Source organism: Canis lupus, chromosome 25 (assembly GCF_003254725.2).
Source record: "Canis lupus dingo isolate Sandy chromosome 25, ASM325472v2, whole genome shotgun sequence".
NCBI lineage: Eukaryota > Metazoa > Chordata > Mammalia > Carnivora > Canidae > Canis > Canis lupus.
The window spans coordinates 25,326,246-25,345,004 of NC_064267.1; the positions used below are offsets into that span (position 1 = coordinate 25,326,246).

Consider the following 18,759-nt stretch of genomic DNA (forward strand, 5'->3'; position numbering starts at 1 on the left):
CTAAACAACCTTCAAGTTTATATGTGTACCCTCAGTTCACTCTGAGAGTGCCTTCTTTATAAGTAAGATTAGTATTATCCAGTATTGTCATTTTTACTATTTTAGCACTCTGACCGTCATCTTTTTTTTTTTAAGATTTTATGTATTTATTCATGAGAGACATGGAGAGAGAGAGAGAGAGGCAGAGACACAGGCAGAGGGAGAAGCAGGTTCCTCACAGGGAGCCGGATGTGGGACTCAATTCTGGGACTCTGGGATCACACCCTGAACCGAAGGCAGACACTCAACTGCTGAGCCACCCAGGAGTTCCCCAGACTGTCATCTTCTCGAAATTGTAGTGGTAATTTGCCATAATTCTCTAGATGACTTTAAATAGTGGGATATTTGAAGTAGTTAGTTCACTGAATATTTCATTCTTTCCCTGAATACTTGGTATTAAGTAGGCACAACTTGTAAAAGTACCTCCAAATTACTTCTTTTAAACAATCTATTTACCAACAAATATAGAGTTTATAATATGCATCATCTTAGGTATTTTCTGAGATATACATGGGAATGAAAACACATCTTGTCCCAGAGAAACTGAAATCTGTATAATATGTAAGATATATGTGAATATTCATTGTCTCTCATAGAATGTAAGTATTGAAGGATGCAAAGAGAAATGCTATGGAAATTCAATTGAAGCACTTTAAAATGGAAAGCTGAGAACAATAGAAAATTTTCAAAAAGTAGGGGATATTTAATAAAACTTTGAAATCAGTTCACAGTTCATTTTTAGAATTTTTGTGGAAATTATATTAAAAAAATCTTTGTAAGAGGAGGGCAAAAATCTTCAAAGACACAGAAGCAGGAAAAAGTGGGGTGAATATTATTATTATATTTGCGTAGTTAATGACTGTATTGGATACTTTGCTTATTATCTTAATTTCTGCTTTTAAGACCCTAAGGTGTACATAATCTGATCCATGTTTTAATGGTAAAGAAATTGAGGTCCAAAACTTTTAAGCAGCTTTTCTAATATCACAATTTACATTATTGATGTATAAAAAAGGGGAGTGACTGAAGGAAAGTTGTGAAAAAGAAGCTTGACATGTAGCAGAGAGGGTCATAGATACTGGGTTAAATAATGCACAAAGTTAAAAATTGTCGTATATATTCTGGATGATTAATAATATGTAAACATGGTTATAATGTCAAGAGATACCTCCATCCACTCATTAATGAACCAATCAATAAAACTCCCATCTCATATTTATGTTCCTGAAGAGATTTTCTCATTGTGTAGATTTTTCCATCACAGGCTCTTTTATATTGAAATATATAAACTTTCAAACAAATAAACATAAAACACCACAACTTTAACTGGCATCCTTTTCATTTTTGATCTGAGGTGGCTTATGAGCATAATTTTCTTTCTCAGTGTCATATACATGTCATCATACACTGAATTGCTTGTGGCAGTGAACTACAGATTGGAGATTATAGCAATACCTTATTTCTCAAAATGGGTAATAATACCACTTTATAAGAAATTCAATAAAGAATTTTCTTCAAAAAAAAAAAAAAGAATTTTCTTCAAAAGTCTGACTTAATTTGAGAATGATGAATACTGACATATATTGTTAAATTTCCAGGCTAGGAAAAAAAAAAAATACACCCTGAGAAGTTTAGCAATCCATTTACATACCCACTTATTTCTAAGATAATTATTATTTATTTCATTAACTAAAAGATCAGACACAGATGTGAACTACTACTGAACTTTAATTATTAGACAATAGCTAACCACTTGATATTTGAAGGTTAAATATTACAACTTTACTACTTTTAGGATAATAAATTAATGATAGATGTATTAATCTCCAAGAGCTTTGTCAAGAACATTAAGAACTTACCTATTGTGAAATATTAACTAAGTAACAATTAGACTGCATTAAATGTTATCATAATATATAATGATATGCTATAATTAATAATTTACCTCTATAGAAACAATTATAATCCATCAATTTATATAGCTAATAAATACTGTATGATTTTAACTATTAATTTCTAATTTATGAAAATTTATATGTATTTTATAGTAATACTATTGCTCCCAACTTTCTTCCAAATTTCTTTAAGATTTCCTAAACAATTTATTACAGGTATTTTTGACAGAATAGATATCTATGTATATATTTTGTGTGTATATAATTTCATAAATACCTAAAGTACTGGGAAAATATTTGCTTAAAAAGCCTAAATGCTTAGCTGAGATTGCACAGAAATCAGCCTAAACCAATGAAAAAGCAAGAAGCTAAAAAAGCAAGGAAGGACTAATGCTGCACGAATTCCAACCATAACCAGGTGATCTCTCTTGGACTACAGTTTCAGTTTTTACCAGATATTCCCTGACTTGGAGACAAGAACTATTGCTCAAACAAAGGCCTAAAAACTTATGACTTTTAAACCAAAAATCCCAAGACTTTATAATCTTTTTTTCCCCCAGTACTTATTTTATTGCAAAAATCAGTTCGTTACAAATACCACTTTGTAAACAGCTTATCAACATCTGGAGAACTGGGTTCTGTGCAGAGAACAAGAATGAACCATCGTTTAGGGGCTGGCGGTCCTGGCTAGATGCCCTGCTGCCCTCTGGCCAAGGGGATTCAGGCTCCCACATGCAGTCTCGCGGTCACATCTGTCCTTGTCTGCGTCCCTTACCTGGGAAGTGCCGACACTGTGTGCTCTTGTGCAGAGAAGGGGCCCAGGATGGGAAAACTATCCATATTCCAAAGGATTCTGAGAAGAAACTTGTCTGTCTCAGCTTTAACTCTTAATGGAGGCAGAAAAATCTCACTGAAGATTATTTGCCAAAACAAAGTCTTTGAGCTAGAATTAACACCACCTAAGGGCACATAAATGCCAAGTTACAAATATGTATTTAACTGGTGCTGTGATTGTAAAGTTTTAGAAATGTGGCAGAAACAACTATAGATACTCACTGGAGGAATATATTTTAAGATCAAGTTTGAAAGAATTCCCATAGATAAAGTTCCAAAGAACATATGGTCAATATCAAAAAAACAAAATGCATGAGTAGACAGGCTACCATGAGTTAGTCAGCAAAGCACTTAAAAAAGACATAGAAGAGCAAAGACTATAGATGTTGAGCAAAGACTGTAGACTAGAGAATATAAAGTGTGCTGATTATGTGAAAAGAATAAAAATATGGCTAGCACGACAAACTGGCCAGGTGGATCTGAAAAATAACCAAAGGAGTAGCTAGAATAAAAATTATAAAAGCTCAGGACGCCTGAGTGACTCAGTGGTTGAGCGTCTGCCTTCGGCTCAGGGTGTTATCCTGGAGTCCTAGGATGGAGTTCCATATCGGGCTCCCTGCATAGAGCCTGCTTCTCCCTCTGTCTGTGTCTCTGCCTCTCTCTCTCTGTGTCTCTCATGAACAAATAAATAGAATTTAAAAAAAAATTATAAAAGCTAAAATTAAAATGTATTGAGTAGTTGAAGCAGCAGATTAAATATGCTGAAAGAGAATCAGTGGGTTGGAAGATAGCTCTGAAAAATTATATAATGTGAGCCAACAGAGTGAAAGGTATTCAAAACAGTTTTAAGAACATGGAAAAGAGATTCACAATTTCCAGCAAACATTGGATTTGTATTTCTCCTGCTCCCCTCAAAAGAAGTATAAATTAAATGGGGATAAGGAAAATATGAAGAAATAATAACTGAGATTTTTATCAAAATGATTAAAGGCATGGTTCTTACGTTTTAGGAGCGCAAAGTGTACCAGGAAGGCAAGTGGACAGACAACTACAACTAGACTCAAGGCATTCAATGACAACCCATGGTGAGAAAGGCTTTATTCAAGGAGACGGGGGATGATTAGCACACAAACATGTCCACTGAGATGGAGTTTTGTAGTGGGGGAGAGATATTAAGCTCAACTCCAATATCGCCTGGGCAAGTAGAAATTAATAACCAAGGAGCAGGGTGCAGGTCAGTCAATAGAAGTTACTAAGGTAAAACAGGGGCAAGGGGGTGTGTGTGGGGGTTCTGGCTAAACTGACCTAAGAGGATTTTTGCTGTAGACTAGCCACCCAACCTGGGACTTGGTGGAGGATAAGGAACATGATCAGTCACCAGTTATTGAGGTTGTGGGGTTCTGATTAAAAGGAGTTAGCAGAATTCTTGTTAAAATTGGGCAAAGCAGAGATAAACTCAAAAGTCCAACAGTCAGGCCTACTTGGAGTAAAGGACAGGGGAAGCTGAATCGAGTTTGGCCAATGAGAAAACTTTTGTCAATACAATACCTAAGGAGAAGAAATGTGTGGGAAATATCAGAAAGGGAGACAGAACGTAAAGACTGCTAACTCTGGGAAACGAACTAGGGGTGGTAGAAGGGGAGGATGGCAGGGGGTGGGAGTGAATGGGTGACGGGCACTGGGGGTTATTCTGTATGTTGGTAAATTGAATACCAATAAAAAATAAATTAAAAAAATACAACTACCTAATACTAAAGTCAAAGACAAGTTCTCAAAATCCTCTACAGAGAAAAGGTAGATTATTTTTAAAAATGAAAATAAGGACTAACAGCTATATGCAGTTTGTAAGAATCAGAAGTAAACTAAAGGATATCTGGAAAGATAAAAAAGTAAAAGGTGGGGGAAGTACATCAGTTACTGTTAACCAATAAATAAATAAATAAAAGCCAGTGTAGCCACACTAATATTAAACAAAATTGGAGAAAATTGCATATTTGCACAAAAAAAGAATTTTTATATAATGAAAAAAGTTTAACCAGAAATATATGAGGCTTCTAAATATGTATGCACTTAATAACATAGCTTTAAAACATGCAATGCAGAGCAGCCCGGGTGGCTCAGTGGTTTAACGTTGCCTTCAGCCCAGGGCGTGATCCTGGAGACCCGGGATTGAGTCCCACGTCAGGCTCCCTGCATGGAGCCTGCTTCTCCCTCTGCCTGTGTCTCTGCCTCTCTCTCTCTGTTTCTCATGAATAAATAAATAAAATCTTTTAAAAAAAACATGTAATGCATAAAAAAGGCATGTTAATATACTATTCAATAGCTGTCATATAAAGCTTATAAAAAATCAGGATATGAATCTTGAAAAAAATATATTTGGTGTTATGTTTTATATATATTATATGTGTGTTATATGAACATACAAACATAGCTAACAAATTTTATCTAACGAATGTACAATGCTACATCCTCAAGTTTTATCATAATTATTCTGTTTAGGACTGTGTTGAACATCTGTAAAAATTGAACATAATAGTGTGTGCTATAAATTTTAACTAATTTAAATAAGTACTATAATTTCTTAGAATGCATTTATGACTGAAAATTACAAACTAAAATTACTGCATTACGAAACTTGTGGTGGAGGAGGGCACCTGGGTGGCTCAGTCTGTTAAGCATCCAACTTGGTTTTGGCTCAGGTCTTGATTTCAGAGTCATGGGATTGAGCTCTGTGTAGGGCTCTGTGCTCAGTGCGGCATCTGCTTAGATTTTCTCTCTCCCTCTACTTCTGCCTCCACCCTGTGCTCTCTCTCTCTCTCTCTAAAATAAATAAATAAATCTTTTTTTTTTTTTAAAGAAACTTGTTGGTGCAACAAATGTGTAAGTATATATCAATATATATGGCAAATAAAGATAATAAAAATAGATATTAAAAGTAGATGAAAAGGTGATTAATTAGAAATGTGTAGCCTTAAATGATCATAAAATAAAGGCGAAAATTAGTATGTGATACCTCTTTGGATCTTGGAATAAACAACTGGATGCTCATAAATGTAGAAAGAAGAAATAAATGTAAGCAAAAATAGAGTAGAAAACAAACATAAAAGAAGAAAAAAAAGAAAACAAACATAATATAGGTGAACACAAAAGCCAAATTTTTTTTAATTTAATACTTGATAAATTTAATAATAATATAATTAATATATTATTATAATAAAGTATTTATAAGCAGAGTATTTCCTTGTAATATAATAATATAATAGTTGAAGCATTGGTTAGCAGAGTATTTCTTTAAAAATCAAGAAGAATAAAGACTGACAACCCAATAGAAAACAAACATGGAAAGATTTCATGAACAGGAATTAAAAAAGAAAAAAGAAATAGGTCACTTATGCAATTTAAGATATGACACTTTGTAGGTAAGGATTTCAAATTAAATTATGAGTCAAAATTTTAGAGCCAACAGATTGATGAAGTTAAGTTTAATCAATAATACCAATTGTTCCGGGAATGTGGGATCAACATAGAACTTATATAAAGCTAATGAAGATATACATGATATAAGACCTATTAATATAATGGCTGTCAGCCCAATTGGTGTGCATTTGATTGCAATAGAAAATTGCCTTTTCTCCCCTTTTAAGTTACAAAACCCTCCAAAAATTCTTTTCAGTCATTATTTAAAGATATTTAAAGAGTCCATTTAGTTAGGTATAGACTGTTTATCCTATTTAACAAAAAATGACATTTAATGTGATTTATTAATTTTTACTTTTGAATTTGCAAACTAAATCTTTTCTTTTCTCTTCAATTTTCTTCCCTCCACTTTTCACTAAACTTAAATGAAATGCAGACTGAGTTGTTTTACCAGAGAGCTCCCACTTGACACTTAAATGATGACGACTTTTAAACCAGGTAGTTCTTTTTCTTTTCTTTTTTTCAAATGTATTGGAAAGGCTATATTTTATGCCTTACCTTTCACTCAGGTGAAAAATGCAAAGAAATAACTCAAAGAGTGGTCTATAGATAAAATTAAAAACTTTTGTAGTAGCAATATTACTTTTGAGATTTAAAAAATTCTCCTTCATTTTCATCTGGTAACGTGTGAGATGTACATGTGAAATTCTAGGGTTGCTTATTTTAGTGCTTTCTTGGTTTTCATGATCCCTTCAGGTCCTCTGGATGAGAATCTTTTTATTATTCTAGCTCCCTCCAGATTCTATGTTGCAATTTGCCTACATTTATGATATGTGGGATCAGGACCAATTTAGGCTTAGTTAATATATTCAATAAAGTATCATGGATAAACAACCTAAATATGGCTGTTGTGAGTTGAATCATATCCCCTGAATGGAGGTATGTTTGGAGTTCGAATCTTCTGTACCTCAAAGTGTGACCTTATTTGGAGATAGAATCTTTATAGAGATGATCAAGTTAAGACAAATCATTAGGAGGGGTCCTAATGCAGTATGACTAGTATCCTTATCAAAAGAGCAATTTGGACATAGAGATAGATATTCATAGAAAGAAGATGAAAGAGGCACAGAAGGAAGATGTCCATCTACCAGTTAAGGAGAGGGGCCTGGAACAGGTCTTTCTTTCATAGCCTTCAGAGAGAAACAACTGCTAAAACCTTAATTTTGGACTCCTAGCCTCCATACCTGTGAAACAATACATTCCTGTTGTTTAAGCAACCCCATTTGTGGTACCTCTTAAATGGCAGACCTGCCAAGCTAATACATGGGACTCTCTATACCTTTTCTCCAAACTCCTGCCTACTTTCTTTTCCAAGTCAGTATGCTGTTGAAATCATTCCATTGATTGGAACAGGAGAAGCGTTAGGCTTGAAGGAGATCTTGACAGAAAAAATGAATGAGGATTCTTTCTTCCTTGGGCTAAGATAGAATCCCCACATTCTCGGCAAAAACCTGGCACACAGAGATTCCTAGAGGAAAATTTGACATCGGCGAAAGTTTATCCAATATGTGTCACCTTAGAAATAAAGAAAGAACTGGACTATGTCTTCTCTTGAAATTGGGAATATGCCTGGAGACTTGGGAACAGCAAAGGACTTCATCCTGCTACTCAGCAGGGGACTGGCAGCCTTTCTACCCCTGTACCACTAGCTCAGGGTTGTAAAAACTAACCAAGCTGCCCCCACTTGTTTACTCCTACCAACAGATCTAAAGGCTGATAGAGAAAATAACAAATCATCTAAGAGATTCTAACCAGCCAGAGAAAGGAAGATCCAGTCAGCACAAACACATTTCATGCCAACAAAATAGAGTTGCTGCAAGACACAGAAAGCCACTTGAACAATTAACAAAAACCTTTAAGAAAACTCAAGTGAATCCCAATCACAAATGCTTTCTGGAGCTAACTAACAGGACTTCCCAAGTAAATACTTTAGTAAGTAAACTGAAAGATAGTGTGAACCCACTCACAGATTTAGAAAATCTAGCAGAAGAAATGTCTCAAAGGACAGAGTGAAGATATAAAGCTACACAAGTTATGGTAGGGAAAAAAAAAAACTTCAAGCAACACGCCATTTAGAGAGTAGATACAATAAAAATAACAAAAAAGATTGGAATTCCTTAATAAAATATGATAGAGCTTAAGAGATAATAACAAATATAAAAAGAAATCTCTTAATGAGTTGAATAAAGAATTAAATTATCAGATTGATGAGACTCACTGAGCTTTAAGCAGATTGGGAAAGAAAAAAAAAGCTAAGCATAATTTAAGTTAACGAGTAATTGATAAATTTAAAATCGAGAAAAATACCACAAGCCTTCAGCTAGATTCTAATGCAAAAATCTAAATTAACAATTAGAAAAAAAGAAGAATCCAGCAATTTAGCTAAGGGGGAAAAAGTACTCTGTAACTAAGTGGAGTTTGTAGCAAGAAGACAAGAATCTTTTGATATAAGAAAATATGCTTAAAAAAAGAAAATATGCTAACATAATCAAGTATTAACAAATTTAAGAAATAAAACATGATTACTAATGGAGTTTGTCAAATTTGATAAAATTTCTAAATTTCAAAAATAAAAATAGTATGAGTGTATAAAATTTGAATGCAATAAATATTGTCAAACATACTGCCCAAAATATTATGGTAAATGTTAAAGCATTACAGCATTTTAATAATATTCAGAAATTAAGCCATTATTATTCTACAGTGCTTTGCAGACTTTTGTAATTGTAGTAAAGCATTTGGAATAATGAAATGACTCATATGAAACTCAAAACTTAGAAAGCTCATAGAAATAAGAATATTTAGTCTATTCTAAATATAAGAAAATATAGTCTATTTGGTCTATTTATATAATGTCAAGGAGGGAAAATTCCTGTCCCCTTCACGGTGCTTCTAGCTGGACTAAGACCCAAGTTGACATAAGACAGATTAACAGGAGAAAATAAAATTTAATAGCATATAGGAATGTACATAGTAATGGAAATTCCAAAGCCAGGCAAAACGAGATATATATGTCATTCTAAACTAAGCAGAAGGAGGTAGGGATCTGGGTCTTCAAAACAAAGGAATGCAATCCTCAGCAAGAATGAAAAAGTGTAAATGTTTAGTACGCAAATGTTTGCTGGGCTACTCAGAAACCATGAGACAGAGAGGACTTGGATCAAACTGGCCTTGCTTGGTTCCTCCCTGCCTGCTATATCTAATTTATATCCTAAGGTAGCTATCTATCTATGGTGCTAGCTCTCTTCCCAGAGCAGGTCCTCTATCTAAATCCTTTTAGGCAATTGAGGGATGGCAAAGAGCTTTTCCTGAATCTACTGGGTCTTGATTGCTTTAATCTCAAAATAATCATTATGCTAAAGCAGTATATTTTGGGGATACCTGTCTTGAACCACTTCCCTAAGATAAATATATTTAGGTTTAAATGGAGAGAGGGAAATGGCGACATATAAGTGGGAAAAAAATGCACTTAATGCTTCCCTAATTTATGTATTTTTTATGGAATTATATTTGATGTGCACAAGGTAGAGAAATAAATAATTTGGCAAGCTTTTCCATAATGACTAGGGCTTAGAAATCCTGGCACACACTGTTTGGGAGATGGTCTTGGCAAATTATAACTGAATTAAACATTTTTAGGCCAGGTTTTCTGTGGGCTACCAACACAAGAGTTTTTCTCATATTCTTTGAATTACGTAAAAAGTGCTGACATGAATCAAAGTAGTTTTTACTATATGTACAATTTTGTCAGAATTTCGTTCCCTCATATTTATTGCTATTTAAAAATTTAAGACTTATTATGTTAGATAGGCAATATTTATGAGTGAATTCTATGACTAATGAACAATACATTTTGTTTTATGGGTTACCGTCAGAAATTTTGATTTGTAAATAATGACTTAGCCTCATTCTGTGTAGTGTTTAGGAAAATAAAGAAGAGCTATAAAAAATAAAACTATTAATTGATGTAATGTGTTCTTTCATTTTTGAAGTTAAAGAACATCTATTACAAATTTAACTTTTTAGCCCCTATTATCAAAATTATCCTCAGAATATTATGTTTTTTATCTGTAATACTAACATAAAACACAGAAGTATCTTATCTAAAGATACTATTTAAAGTCTATCTGAATAAGTTATGTACATTGTGTATTTTCTTTTGAACTGATTTTTCTATGAATTACATAAATTTGCTTCCAAAGCATTTAATCATATTTTTATTACAAAAGATTTTCCCTAGTCAGATTACAAATTAGTATAGTTGGTTTCTTTCTCTTCTTTTTTCTTCTTTCTTTCTTTCCTTCTTTTTTTTCTTTTTTTAGAGAGAGAGAATGAACATGTGCAGAGTGTAGGGATGGGCAGAAGGAGAGGGAGAGAGAGAATCTTAAGCAGGCTGTATGCCCAATGTGGAACCCGACTTTGGGCAAGATCCCATGAGCTTGAGATCATGACTTGAGCTGAAATCAAGGGGTGGATTTAACCGACTGAGCTGCCCAGGTGCCCCTATTCATCCTTTTATTTGTCTTATAATAGAATGTTCCAGATACTAATGTCCTCAAAGGTATTAATCAGTATATTAATTGAAAAGTACTATAATATCAGAAAAATTATGATACTTTGCATTACAAACACTTAAATGAATCTCATACTCTTAAATGTTCTGTTTTGTATATGGTACATGATCTAGTTGGGGGATAATGTGATTCGTTAAATTTATGTATAATTTTGTGTCTAATTTGTCTAAAACTACACTCATTTCTTTTTCTCTAAGCATGGAAGTTAGGGTGGCTGATTTTTTTCTTTTAGTCACCACACTCTACAATACATTCACAGGACTCATTTATAACTGGAAGTTTGTACCTTTTGACCACCTATCCATATTTTGCCCATCCCCTAACCCTAACTCCTGGCAACCACCAATCTATTCTCTGTATCTATGAGTTTTGTTTTGTTTTTAGTTTCCTAAAGAGATCAGAGGATTAGTCTTTCTCTGTCTCACTTATTTTACTTAGTATAATGCCCTCAAGATCCATTCATGCTAGTAATGGAAGATTTCCTTCTATTTTTATGATATTCTTGTATTTCTATTTCTATTATATTTCTAAATATTTCATATTTTTTCTTTACATGTCCATTTATCAGTGGACACTTAAGTTGTTTCTCTAACTTGGCTATTTACTATGGTAAATAGTCCTGCTATGAACATGGGGAGTGCAGATATCTCTTTGACATGGTGTTTTCATTTCCTTTGGGTAAATATCCAGAAGTGGAATTGCTAGGTCATAGAATAGTTCTACTTTTAATTTTTTTGAGGAACCTCCACACCGTTTTCCATACTGGCTGCATCAGTTTACATTCCCACCAACAGCACAGCACAAATGTTCCCTCTCTTGCACATCCTTGTCAACACTTGTCACTTCTTGTCTTTTTAATGGTAGTCATTTAATAGGAGTGAGGTGATTACTCACTGTGGTTCTGATTTGCATTTTCCTGATAATAAGTAGTGGTGAGCCCCTTTTCATGTATTGGGGATTACTTTTTACTTGAAACTGGAACAGTTGCAGTTTCAATAGCCTTCACAAATTTTTTATTTTGAAAAAAGAAATTCTTAGCTGTTTAATTGATAAATTTTATTTCGACACCACCATTCATCTATCCACTCAATATATTTGTGTGTCCCTTCTCTATACCGTATGCTTGCATCAACTTTAAAATTGTTGTATTTCAAATTTTTTTTATTTTCATGCTTGTTTCTTCAACTAAACCAGGAAGACCTTTAAAGATATCTTCTGTTGGTCTATATCACAGTCTTAAAACTTACTAAAGTACTTGACACAGAACATGGACTAGAGGGCCATTTAGAATTGATAAATTAATTAAATATATATTTTAATAACAATTGATGTAGCATCTTTTTTGTTAAGTTGGGATTTTTATCCAGGGAGATTGACTTGCCTTCATTTAATTGTGACAGGACTGATGAATGGCTATTTTCATGCCAAAAGATATTTTTCATACTAAACAGATACCAACAAAAAAGATGTTTCAGAATTCAGTACCCAAAATAAATGAAACAGCTTTCATGCCATGTATACAAACAAATGTTTCTTAGGAGCAGTTTCAAATCTGTGGTCACAATGATTAGAATTCTGTTTGTTTACAAAGCATTTTTATTAGTCATTTTCTGGATGTTTTTGAAATTTTACCTATCTGGAGTATTTAATATGCATTTTTACTTTCTTTTGCCCTGAAGGAAAAAACTTAGAAGTGTAAATATTTTAAAAGTATGAATTTTTAACACCTTATAGATTCTTTATTTGTGTCCTAGAAATATGATTTAATATGAGAAAGAAATTTATTTGCTAAGATGCAAGAATTTTAGGACAACTTCAAGAGGAAAAATATATTTTTGAGATTGGCTAAAACTGGCCTGAATTCAGGTACCAGCATGGGCACCTACTCTCCTTGTTACCTTGGCAAAAGTCCTGGCTCTTACTTATTAGCTTTGGTGACTTATCTATACAATAAACATCATAATTTGTTTCATACATTCTTCTTTACTCTTTAGTCCCTCTAAAAACAGTCTGACTTCTTTTGAGTTCCTTTTGAAAATTCCATTGTTTTTATCTGAAAAATTTGTAAGTCTATACTATTTGATTTTATCCACTTATAAAACAACATTCTAATATTTGAAGATATTTATATTTTACTAACTTTTAAAATAACAGCTTTATTGGGATATAATTTACATTTGTACCATAAAAATTTGTCTCTTTAAAAATGTACATTTCAGTGTTTTTTTTAAGTGTATTCAAATAACTATGCAATTATTATTGGTATCTGGTTTTAGAAGATTTTAATTATGAAAAAAAATCCATTAACAGCCATGTCTCATTACTCTCCTGTCTCCAGCCCCTGAGTATGACTAATAGACTTTCTATCTTCATCGACCACCCTATTCTAAACAGTTCATATAAATGGAATCATACAGCAGGTGGTCTTGTATGACTATTTCTTTCATTAACATAATGTGTTTCAGATTTGTTGTCATACATTGATCTTGATTACTTAAATTAGTTTGATGCCTAATAAACATAAGTACTTACAGTTCTATTTGTTCTTTAATTCATTAGATTTTTTTTAGAGCTTTTAGGTTCACAGCAAAATTGAGCAAAGGTACAAATATTTCTCATATGCCTCCAGGCCTACACACACACTGCCTCCTCCATCATCAATATTGTCAGTTTGGTACATTTGTTACAATTGATGTGCCTACATTTGAACATTATCACCCCAAGTCCATAGTTTACATTAGGGTTCACCCTTAGTGTTTACATTCTATGGTTTATACAAATGTAAAGGGCATGCTTCCACTAATAAAGTATCATATGGAATAGTTTTGCTGCCCTAAAAATATTCTGTGCTCTACTCGTTCACCCCTATCTCCCCAACTAACCCAAGACAACTGCTGATCTTTTTACTGTCTCATAGTTTTAGCCTGGACTAGAATGTCAAATAGAATCATGCAGTTTGTAGCCTTTTCAGATTGGTCTTTTTCACTTAGTAATATACATTTAAGGTTGCTTCCTGGCTTAGTAGCATAGTTCTTTTTAGCACTGAGTAATATTCCATTCTCTGGAAGTACATAGTATATTTACCCCTTCACCTGCTGTTTCAATTTCATTGATTTCTGCTCCAGTTTTTATTATTGCTTTTGTTTTGTTTTACTTGGGATTTAAATTATTCTTCTTTCATAAAGTGAAAGCATAGATAATTGATTTTACATCTTGTTTCTTTCCTGATATATTCATTCAATGCTGCAATTTTCCTTATAAGTACTACTTTTGCTACATCCCACAAATTTTAATAAAGTATGTTTCAATTTTTATTTAGTTCAAAATATTTTAATTTTTCTTGAGATTTCTTCTTTGAGCCATATGCTATTTAAAAGTATGTTGTTTAATCTCCACATATTTGGGGATTTTCCAGCTGTCTTTTTGTTACTCATTTCTAGTTTAATTCCCTTGGGATATGAGAGTAGACATTGCATAATTCCTATAATTTTAAATTTATTAAGACGTGTTTTATGGCCCAGAATGTGTTCTATCTTCATTCTTGCTTCGGCAGCACATACACAGAATGTGTTCTATCTTAGAAATTGCTTCATGAGAAACTTGAGAAGAATGTGTATTCTACTGATGTTGGATCAGTACATTGTACAATGGAGGTATACATTATATCCAGTTGATTCATGATGATATTGAATTCAGTTATGTCCTTACTTATTTTCTCCCTGATCTATCCATTTCTGATAGGGGTGTGTTGAAGCCTCCAATCCAAAAATATTTGGTTGAATTGAAATGATGAAACAACTGTAAATAGGCCTTTAGTAATGTGATGGTAAGGTATGAGCCTCTGGACTGCAATCTTCACAATGTTTCCCCATTTTTTTTCTTTTTACCCGTTTGGTGGTATAGGATGGCTAGAAAGGACCAGAGTTGGGTATTTCTCTTTCATCAGGTCATTTTTAAAAATATTTAAGTAATCTCTACACCCAATGTGGGGCTCAAACTCATGACCCTGAGATAAGAGGAACACACTCTTCTGACTAAGTGAGCCAAGCACACTTCCTCTCAGGTTATTTAGGCTCTGATAAAACACAGAAGCTTAGGCTTTGCTTAAATAGTTTCTCCTAGGGCATATATTAGAATAGAATGCTTTGGTGTATTTCAAAATGGTTCCTTTTCCTCTCCCCCTGCAGTAAGCAGGAAGAGATTTTTCTCTGATACTTATTGTAATAAACTGGTAGAGCTCCAGGTCGTAAAACTCACAAAAGCATGGGGCCCCTCCTAGGACTCTGAGCCCCCTGAAGTTTTTACCTCTCAGACTTATTCACCCAGAGCCTTCAGCAATTCATTATTTATAGTGCAGGATTTGCTTCCCTGTGATGATTTCTGCTCATGAGTTCCTACTCTAGTGACTAGTGAACTAAGATTCTTTATATTTGTCTGTTGGTTTCTCCAGCTTGAGGGGTATTGGCTTGCTCTGTGGCATCACTTCTCTCTTTCAGGTCTAAGAAAAATTATTAGTAGTTCAGCTTCCTACTTGTTAGCATGAAGTGACAACTTCCAAGTTTCTTACCTGCTGGACCAGAAACCTCATTTCTTATAGTTTCATTTAAAAAGCCTAATCTGTTTTGTTTTGTTTTTAATTTTTTAGGTTTTCACAGCTTTGGGGATTTCTTGGCCTTTTTAACTCCCACATATTTTGACCTATAGAGAGGACTTCAATTGAGCCTAAACTGTATTCATTTTAATATAGGCATATTTAAAACATTTTAGAAAACAGTAGGGTCTATGTACATGTATAAGTGAATACTAAGAAAAAAAGTTATTAAAAGTTATATAAATTAAATGATGAATTAGCTTCATTTCAGTTCTTTAATATACTTAGCTCTGTCTTGCCTAAAGAATATAAATTTGCTCTTGCCTTAAATTGAATATTCAATGCTCTGCATGGTTAACTTTTCTTATTCTTTATGTTTCAAGTTAAATAATCCCCAAAAAAGGCTTCCCTAACATATGTAAAGCAGTCCACCATACCTATTATTTTCTATCACATTACTCACTTCATTCACTTAATAGGTAATGATTATCTACTTACTAACTTTTTTTTATATTTCTTCCCCTAAGATAATTTCCAAGGGGTAAATATCCCTTTTGACTTTCCACTTGCATTTCTCTGTGTCCTAAGACACAAAAACAAGACAACTAAAAATATAGGAAGAAAAATTGTCACAGAGGAGTCATGGCAAGGAAAAAGAGTGGCAGAGGAAGCTCCAGGAGACCTAGCAGCCAAGGGAAAACTTAAGTACCAAAAAATCAAGCCTTATCTAAAACCAAGAGTAGTTGCCTGAATCCTCCACCTTTTTATTAAAAAAGAGATTTACTTTTTTAGAAAGAGAGAGAGAGCACAGAGGGGAGGAGAAGCAGAAGAAGAGGGAGAGAGAGAATCCCAAGCAGAATCCCCACTGAAAGTGGACCCCCCAATGCAGAGCTTGAGCCCAGAACCATGAGATCATGACCCAAGCCAAAATCAGGAGTTGGACACCTAACCAACTGAGTCATCCTGGTGTCCCTGAATCTTCCAATTCCTAAATCTACTGTTATACCCAAAAAGGATGTTACCAATCATGTTGCTTTGCCTATTAAAGCTATAGGACCCATCATTTTTAAACTCTAGCCTGGACCTGCCTATATCACAGGATCCCAGAGGCCAATGTTGGAGCCACCAAAGCTTTTGGGCAAAAGGCTGCCTTCAGGATATACTTTTTTCTTTTAAATCAAACTGTAAGCCTTCTAGCAATAGTTAACAACAGCATGAAGATAGATCATCCACTACTGGAAAACTGTCTAGAAAAACCATGGGGTTACTTAAAATATAGAAATTGAAAACTGAAAAGAAGCAGGTAGCAGATCAAGGAAATGCTAAATGTGCAGACTTTGTGGACAAAAACTATGTTGAAAATGAATCCTTGGATAGCTTTCCAAACTATATGAACAAAGAGAACTTACCCAAATCTTACCAGACTCTGAAAGGAAGCCAAATCCTAAATTGTGGACAATAGGTAAGCTGAATACTAACTCTTATCATCAAACCAAGAGCAGTTTGGCTCATAAACAGGCCCTGGAGAATAGAGCTGTTCTGAAAGACAGAGCTAATAAACAATTTATTGGAGAAACACAAATTAGGATTCCACTAGTGGTCACAGCAACTCTCTAGAGGAACAAATCTTTCAAGACTGGGAGAAAAACTCCCAAAAGCAATTCCTTCTCAATATGTTCAGACCCTTAGTAGACCTTAAGCATCAAAGAAATCAGTGGTCAAGGACATAAAGGATATAAAGGTTAATAAAGATAAATATGAAAAACCAAATGAAACTAAATTATAGTCATACACTCTTACTAAGCAGAATGTAAAACGAACCCCTGTGTGTTTCTGAAAAGCTATAACAGACATCCAAACACAGCAAGATCAGAAATCCACTCAATCTTGTTTTACATCTTGGACATCATATGCACTTCAAGAATCAAAAGCCATAAGCCAAAGGCCTAATTTGATGGTTGGCAGTTTTAATTCAGTCATTTCAAGCACCCCTAACACAACAACAAATGGAACCAATGGGAACAAATGCAGTAACAACTATCAACAAAAAGCATGAACTTTGGACTCCATGTTGAAGACAGCTCCCAAAAGCAAGCTGGTAACACAACCATAAATGGAAGTAGAGTCCCAAATGGGACACAAACTAATCCAAATATTAAGAATATCACAGCAGAAGATCGAAGGAAACAACTGGAAGACTTGTAGAAATCTAAGGGGAAAATCTATAAACGGCCTCCTGTGGAATTTAAAACAAAAAAGGAAAAATAAAGCAAATGTTTATTTCATTATGGAAAAGAATGGAAAAAATGAAGAAAAGAAAGTACACTTGCTTGAACTGTCCAATAAAATTAACAACACACTCACAGAATGTCTGTAGCACATTGAAGAGTATGTACTTTCCAATGAAATATTTACCACATTGTCCGGTATTCCTGAGGCCAAGATATTTGCGAAATTCTGGAACTCCAAAGCAAAGTTGTTGGCAAGTCAAGTCACTTTGGTTTTATTGGGCTGTACAAAGAGGCCATTGGAAACAGGGCAGTACCAATACAAGAGTTGTAAAAAAGTTGTTCTTAATATTCTGCAAGACCCAAACAGAATCACGGAAGGATGATTCTGTTACCTCTAACTCTTTAGTTGTGGAAATGGATATAGCATCAATAGAGCTGAACAATAAGATAGAATTTGAAAAGTGTTGTCTTTAAAAGAGAGAGAACAGGTTATAGCAACACCCCAAATAACTAAGGCAGAAAAGGATAATCATCCTGGTATCAGGTTACAGATCATCCCAATCTCTAGAGTCCAAGACCTGAAGCTCATCACTCCTATATGGTGTTGGTAAAGGACTGAGCAAATTATGTCCCTGCTCTCCAAAAATGCTGTAGGAACACGATTTAGTAGTGGCTTCTCTTAATGAACTATTAGAAGTGGGAGAAACAGAGTGTTTTATATTCTGTAAAAATAAGGCTTTGCCTTAAAATCCTTGAGTCATAATTTCTCAGTGTCTTTTTTAAAGGTGTTTCAGAGCATCCATAAAATAAGAAATCCCCTTGTCCAGGTGACCTGGGGAAAACTATATAATGGATGGGCAGATTATGGGCTCTCAGAATTTAGTAATTCACTGGGCTTACTCAAATTTAATAACACCATGAGACTGTCTTTGGTTTATTTAAGACTATAGTTTGCCATAGTTTTATAGCATACATAAACTTTAAACTATTGAGTATTAATTTATCCCACAAGTATGACAAAAATTTTCACTTTGTTGATCTACTTTACTCTCAATATAGTTCTTTTTTTATATCAGAAATTTGGTGCCACAGTACAATAGACTTTCCTTCCAGAATCT

At 33.9% G+C, this 18,759-nt stretch overlaps 1 pseudogene; it reads left to right on the forward strand.

Annotated features, from left to right (window-relative positions):
* Positions 1-6,664: 6,664 nt before the first annotated feature.
* LOC112670201 (cytoskeleton-associated protein 2-like) lies at positions 6,665-18,388 on the forward strand (annotated as a pseudogene).
* Positions 18,389-18,759: the final 371 nt, after the last annotated feature.